General features: G+C 52.6%; 1 non-coding gene across 1 annotated transcript; it reads left to right on the forward strand.

Annotated features, from left to right (window-relative positions):
* The first annotated feature begins 2,427 nt into the window (after nt 1-2,427).
* LOC122814701 lies at nt 2,428-6,104 on the forward strand. Its single transcript, XR_006366897.1, has one exon. It is a non-coding gene; the product is annotated as a 28S ribosomal RNA (ribosomal RNA).
* The last annotated feature ends 1,366 nt before the right edge of the window (nt 6,105-7,470 follow it).

Here is a 7,470-nt window from a genome sequence, read left to right on the forward strand (position 1 = left end):
ATATTAAAGTTGCTGCAGTTAAAAAGCTCGCAGTTGGATCTTGGGATGTGACTGCAGTCCGCCGCAAGTTGAGCTACCACCTGTCCTAGCCCCTGCCTGTTGGTCCTCCTCGATGCTCTTAACTGAGTGTCCCAGGGGTCCGAAGCATTTACTTTGAAAAACGAGTATTCAAAGCAGGCTGGTCACCTGAATACTTTATCTAGGAATAATAAAATAGGACTCCGGTTCTATTTTGTTGGTTTTTGGAACTGGGGCCATGATTAAGAGGGACAGACGGAGACATTCGTATTGTGCTGCTAGAGGTGAAATTCTTGGACCGGCACAAGATGAACTAAAGCAAAAGCATTTGCCAAGAATGGTTTCATTAATCAAGAACGAAAGTCAGAAGTTCAAAGACAATCAGATGCCGTCGTAGTTCTGACCATAAATGATTCCAACTAGCGATCCAGAGTCGTTATTCCCATGACCCACTGGAGAGCTTCCAGGAAACCAAAGTCTTTGGGCTCTTGGGGAAGTATGGTTGCAAAGCTGAAACTTAAAGGAATTGATGGAAGGGCACCACCAGGAGTGGAGCTTGCAGATTAATTTGACTCAACACGGGAAACCTCACCCGGCCTGGACAAGGAAAGGATTGACAGATTTATAGCTCTTTCACAATTCTGTGGTGGTGGTGCATGTCTGTTCTTAGTTGGTTGAGTTATTTGTCTGGTTAATTTGCATAAAGAATGAGACTCTGCCATGCTAAATAGTTATGCGGCTCAGTGCGGTCATTTCCAACCTCTTAGAGGGACAAGTAGCTTTCAGCCACACGAGCTTGAGCAATAACAGTTCTGTGATGCCCTTAGATGTTCAGGGCTGCACGAGTGCTACACTGAATGGATCAGCATGTCTCTACACTTGGCCGATAGGTCAGGGTAATTTACTGAACCCCATTCATGATAGGGACTGGAGATTGCAATTATTCTCCACGAAAGAGGAATTCCAAGTAAGTGCAGGTCATAAGCTCACATTGATTAATTCCCTGCCCTTTGTACACACTGCCTGTCACTACTACAGAGTGGATGGTTTAGTGAGGTCCTTGAATCAGCCCACTCTAGTTGGTCACGGCCTTGGAGGTGCGTCGAGAAGATGATCAAATGTGTCTGTTTAGAGGAAGTAAAAGTCATACCAAGTTTTCCGTAGGTGAACCTGCGAAAGGATCATTAATGCCGACGATCCTGGGACATTGCTGTCCCCGGGTACCAGGGCTTCTCCTTGGTCCACCACCCTGATCCTCTGTATCTCTCTCTGTGTCTGTCTCTGACTCCTATCTCTCCATGCACCCTTGTGTATGCCAGCAGGACTGAGCCTGAGGTTCCAATGGGGAGAGCGGGAGGGAGGGAGAGTGGAGGGAGTGAGAGGAGGGGTGGTGTCTGTCCCTTTGCCTCCCAGTGGTGGGAGGGAGGGGTGGCGTCCATGTGGTGGGAGGTGCGGGTGCTCCTTTTCTGCCATGAGGGGATGGCTGTGGAGGGTGTGCTTGGCCCAACGGTGCGGTCCATCATGCAACCTGGGGGTGGCTGGCTCCCCATGTGGTAGTGGGAGGGAGAGGGTGCCATCCTGGCAGGGGTGCAGTGGTCTCCCTTCTTGACTTGTGGGGCTACCCCCAGGAGTGGCACACTGGAGTCCTCTCCCCTCGATGTCTGTCATGGGTACTTGTGGAGGATGCTCCAATCCATGCGGGGTATTGGTTCAAAGATCCAGAAGGTCAGTGGTGTGGGCACGTACTGGCTGCTGTGGGACTTCCTCCTGTTTTGAAGTGCAGAGCCAGTAACCCTGGTCTGGACACCCATGACAACACCCGTGAAACCTTGTGTGCTCATCTTGAGGTGCGATGCTGGAGGCCAGTGGTGCCCCCAGCAAACAAGAATTGTAGCTCGTGCATCAGTGGAGAACATAGCTAGCTAGCTGTAAGAACTAATGTGAATTGCAGGACACATTGATCACTGACACTTTGAACGCACTTTGCGGCCCCGAGTTACTCCTGGGGCTACACCTGTCTGAGGGTCATTGTGGCTTCCATTGCCCATGAGGGTGTCTGGTCCCTGTCGAAGGTGCAGCTGGGGAGTCAAGGGCCCCCCTGTCCCCCAGAGAGAGATGTGGATGGATGAGAATTCCCCTGCTGCCCAGAGCCGGGAAGACTGTCTGAGGATGGGATGGAGCAGGTGCATCTCTGGCCTGCCCACGGAGGTTGTCAGTGGCTGCACTCCTGGTGTGGAGCCTGACACCTGCCTCCTCATTTCCTGTGTGCCGAGGCCGTGTCAGCTGTCTTCCTCCACCATGTGGAGTTCAGTTGTGGGAAGTGGGTGTGTGAGGGCCAAGGAAGGATGGGTAGTCTATCCACCCCTGAGCTGAGGCCCCTGCTGTCCCTGCATGACCATTCTCTGAATGCTACTTCAGATCAGGCGTGGCGACCCGCCAAATTTAAGCATATTACTAAGTGTAGGAAAAGAAACTAACCAGGATTCCCTCAGTAACGGTGAGTGAAGAGGGAATATCCCAGCACTGAATCCCCACCCAGGAGACAGCTGCAAGGAAATGTGGCCTATGAAAGTCCATCTCCCCAGCGCCACCCAGGAGGCCCAAGTCCTTGTGATTGAGGCTCAGCCCGTGGATGGTGTAAAGCCAGTGGTGGCCCCCGGTGCATCATGATCAGGCCTTCCTGGAGTCAGGTTGTTTGTGAATGCAGCTCAAAGTGGGTGGTAAACTCCATCTAAGGCTAAACACTGGCACGAGACCGATAGTGAACAAGTACCATTAGGGAAAGTTGAAAATAACTTTGAAGAGAGAGTTCAAGAGGGCATGAAACCATTCAGAGGAAAACGGGTGGGGTCCACATGGTCCGTCCGGAGGATTCAACATGGCAGCTGATCTGCCTGCATGGGCAAGGCAGATCCCCCCGGTGTATGGGGGAACCATCAACAGGTGTACTGGCCACCGTCGGGCGCATTTCCTCTCTAGTGGTATGTCCCGACCGGCTCCAGTTCTGCCAGGAAGGCTGTGCGGATGGTGGCTCCCCTCCCAGTAGGGGAATGTTACAGCCTGCAGCATCTGCCCTCACCATGCCCCAGGGTCAAGGGAAACAACCACTGCCACACCCACTCCTGCCCTCACTGTGGGGGCTGGGAGCCCCCGGCTCCCGGTGGGACTGTCAACTAGAACACGTAGCTTCACACAGCAATGAAAACTTAGCTTGGGATTTTGTCTTCAGAAGTTCGTTTGGTGTCTTTTCCATTGCGGACTGTCAACTAGGCCAGACTGCCCTCAGTGTGGCCCAACTGTGTCCTGCCACCATGCCGGCTGGCTCACTTTGGGTACACGGGGTCTGCGGTGATGTCAGTGACCCATCCATCCCATCTTGAAACACGGACCAAGGAGTCAAACAGGTGCACAAGTCTGGGGATGGGCAGGAGACCTCATGGTGCAATGAAAGTGAGGGCTGGTGAACACTGGCTGAGGTGGGAACCCCCTGCCCTATGTAGGGGTGCACTGCTGGCCCATCCCACCTATGCCATTGGGGAGAAGGAGCATGAGCATGCCTGGTGGGACCCAGAAGATGCTGAACTATGCCTGGGCAGGGCAAAGCCAGAGGAAACTCTGATGGAGGTCTGTAGCAGTCCTGACATGCAAATCGGTCATCCGATCAGGGTATAGGGGCAAAAGACTGATCGGACCATCTAGTAGCTGGTTCCCTCTGAAGTTTCCTTCAGGATAGCTGGTGCTTGGCAGATGCAGTTTTATCTGGTAAAGCAAATGATTAGAGGTCTTGGGGCCAAAACAATCTCAACCTATTCTCAAACTTTCAATGGCTAAGAAGCCCAACTCACTGGCATGAAGCCGGGCGAGGAATGTGAGCACCCGGTGGGCCACTTTTGGTAAGCAGAACTGGAGCTACAGGATGAACCAAATGCCGGGTTAATGAGCCCGATGCCGACACTCATCAGACCCCAGAAAAAGTGTTGATTGATATAGACAGCAAGAAGGTGGCCATGGAAATTGGAATCTGCTAAGGAGTGCTTAACAACTCACCTGCCGAATCAGCTAGCCCTGAAAAATGGATGGCGCTGGAGAAATGGGCCAATGCTGGTGCTGGTAGCTGATGGGGCTATGCCTCAATGAGTAGGAAGGCTGCCATAGTGGCACTGAAGCCCAGGGCGATGGCCCAGGTCGAGCCGCCGTGGGTGCAGATCTTGGTGGTAGTAGCAAATATTCAAATGAAAGCTTTGAAGGCCAAAGTGGAGAAGGGTCCATGTGAACAGCAGTTGAACATGGGTCAGTCAGTCCTGAGAGATAGGTAAGCTTTTCTTTGTAAAGGGCAAGGGTTCCCTGGAATGGGTTCACCCCGAGAGAGGGGCCTGCATCCTGGAAAGAGTCACGGTTCTGTCAGCATCAGGTGAGCTCATGTTGGCCCTTGAAAATCCACAGGAGGGGTTGTAAGTCTCGTACCAGGCTGTACCCATATCTACAGCAGGTCTCCAAGGTGAACAGCGTCTGGCATGTTAGAACAATGTAGGTAAGGGAAGTCGGCAAGCCAGATCCGTAACTTCGGGATCAGGATTGGCTCTAAGGGCTGGGTCGGTCGGGCTCGAGCATGAAGAAGGGCTGGTGAGCACTGCGGCTGGATGAGGCTTCACCCTCTTGCCATGCTCCACCCTTATGGGGGGCTGGGGGAACAGCGGTGGTGACTATGAACATGCACTGGGCCCGTCCTGTGGATCACCCCAGCTGTGGCAGGTGCTAGTCCCGACTGGCATAATGCATCATCCGACAGCTAGCAGCTAACTTAGAACTGGTGAGGACCAGGGGAATCCGAATGTTAAATTAAAACAAAGCATCGTGAAGGCCCAAGATGGATGTTGACGTGATGTGATTTTTGCCCAGTGCTCTGAATGTCAAAGTGAAAAAAATCAATGAAGTGTGGGTAAACTGCGAGAGTAACTATGACTCTCTTAAGGTAGCCAAATGCCTCATCATCTAATTAGTGATGCACATGAATGGATGAACGAGATTACCACTATCCTTCCCAACAATCTAGAGAAACCACAGCCAAGGGAAAAGGCTTGACAGAATTGTCAGGGAAAGAAGACCCTCTTGAGCTTGACTTTAGTCTGGCACTGTGAAGAGACATGAGAGGTGTAGAATAAGTAGTCAGTCTCAGCTGCCGGTGAAATACCACTACTCATCATTTTTTCACTTACCCGGTGAGGTGGGGAGGGCCCCACCAGGGCTCTCGTTTTTGGCTCTAAGTGCCTGGGCGTCCATGCATCACCCAATCCATGGACAGTGTCAAGTGGGGAGTTTGACTGGGGAAATACACCTGTCAAAGAGTAATGCAGATGTCCTAAGGTGAGCTCAGGGAAGACAGAAACCTCCCATGGAGGAGAAGCGCAAAAACTTGCTTGATCTTGATTTTCAGCATGAATACAAACAGTGAAAGTGAGACCTCATGATCCATCCTTCTGTCTTTCTGGGTTTTAAGCAGGAGGTGTCAGAAAAGTTACCACAGGGATAACTGACTTGGGGTGGTCAAGCGTTCATAGCGATGTCACTTTTTGATCCTTTGATGTCGGCTCTTCCTATCATTGTGAAGCATTGGATTTTTCACCCACTAATAGGTAACATGAGCTGGGTTTAGACTATTGTGAGACAGGTTAGTTTTACCCTACTGATGATGTGTTGTTGCGATAGTAATCCTGCTCAGTACAAGAGGAACCACAGGTTCAGACATTTGGTGTATGTGCTTGGCTGAGGAGCCAGTGGTACGAAGCTACCATCTGTGAGATTATGACCGAAAGCCTCTAAGCCAGAATCCCACCTAAACATAATGATACTTTAGCGCCTCAGAACTCCAGTTAGACAGGGATAGCTGTCCGCAAGATTGGCGAGGAGTACTGCTTGTCACTGCATTGGAGCGCGGATGGAAGGGGGCCCCATCTCTCCAGCAATGCACCACACATTTGTTGCTAAATCATTCGTAGATGACCTGATTCTGAGCCAGGGTTTCATACGTAGCAGAGCAGCAAAAAGCTGCGATCTATTGAAAGTCAACCAATTAGCCAAGCTTTTGTCTCAGGCAGGGAGACATGCTCCTCTCCCTCACAGGGAGGGGGGGCATGTCTCAGGCCAGCTGGGCCTGTCCACCCTCTTTGTCCAGATCATCAGTGGGACTTTTTTCCTCAATGGTGGGCGTGGGGTCCAGCTGGGGGATGGAGGGAGCATGGTCCGGGTGCAACCCAGCAAAGGAGCATCCCCCACAAGAGGAGGTCCCTGGTCACACCCCTTGCTCCACGTCCTCTGACACCTCTCTCCAGATAGTCGGAACCCCTGCTGGTGTGGATGGGGCTGAGGATCGCATACATAGGCTTAAGGGTTGGTGCCGAAGGGGTGACCCAGTGGCAGGTGCAGGGGATGGAGGCAGCATGGTCCTGGTGCAACCCAGCAGAGGAGCATCCCCCATGGAAGGAAATCCCTAGTTGCACCCCTCGCTCTGCACCCTCTGGTGCATCTGTCCAGAAAGCCAGAACCCCTGCTGGCACAGATGGAGCTGAGGATTGCATAATCAGGCTTAAGAATTTCCCTGGAGGGGTGACCTGGTGGTGGGAGAGTGTCTCCCAGAAGAGAGAAGAGGTCTATCTGGGGAAACCAAATCCAGAATCCCATCCACCCAGCTCCCAGGGGTGTGGAGATATGGCCGCTGTGTTGTCTCACAACCCATACCATCCGCAGGTGCTAGGTTAGCCTCCAGTCCTTCACCTGGCACTGTGGGGATGCCGCACCATAAACGGCACCACTCAGGAGGCAAGGGGTCAGGAGAAAGAAGGCTCTAAGCAAAGCACATTTGTTGGCACCTGGCATCACAGAGGATTGAGTCAGAGGTGCAAGATGAAATGGACAGAGATGCGGGGACTAGGGGCCATGTCCTGTGTGAGTTTGAAAGCCCTAGCTGGAGGTCAAAGGGGAGAACCAGCATCACAGAAGTCTGGATGATGGTCTGGCTGAGGCCTTGCGGCCCAGAAGAGTTCCAAAAGACTGGAAGGATTGGTGGGAAGCTCCCCTGAGGGGCTCTGAGGGCAGGGTTGACACATTACAATTTGGCAGCCTCCAGGAGTTATGTAACCCGGGAAAAGAGCTCTCCTGCCTGGGTAGAAGTGGAAGCCATGAGGCGGTCCCTCCCCATGGAAGTCCTTAAGGGGGAGAAAGCCAGAAAACAGATGGGCTGGGAGAGCTGCCACCTGGGTGAGGTGGTCCAGACCATGGCCCCCTCTGGTATGGAAGTTTGGAAGGGGGAAAGTGGTGGAAGGCATAAGGCATGGAGCGCTCCCTCCTATGTGCAAGGGTCCAGGTCATGCCCCCAAGGGAACATTTGGCAAAGGTTTTGGGGCCAGGAGTGCTCCTGCCCAGGTGAGCGGAGTCAGGCAGAGCCGCCCCAACAGA

The sequence above is a fragment of the Protopterus annectens genome, chromosome 10.part0, assembly GCF_019279795.1.
Source record: "Protopterus annectens isolate FY-2018-M chromosome 10.part0, PAN1.0, whole genome shotgun sequence".
Taxonomy (NCBI): Eukaryota; Metazoa; Chordata; order Ceratodontiformes; family Protopteridae; genus Protopterus; species Protopterus annectens.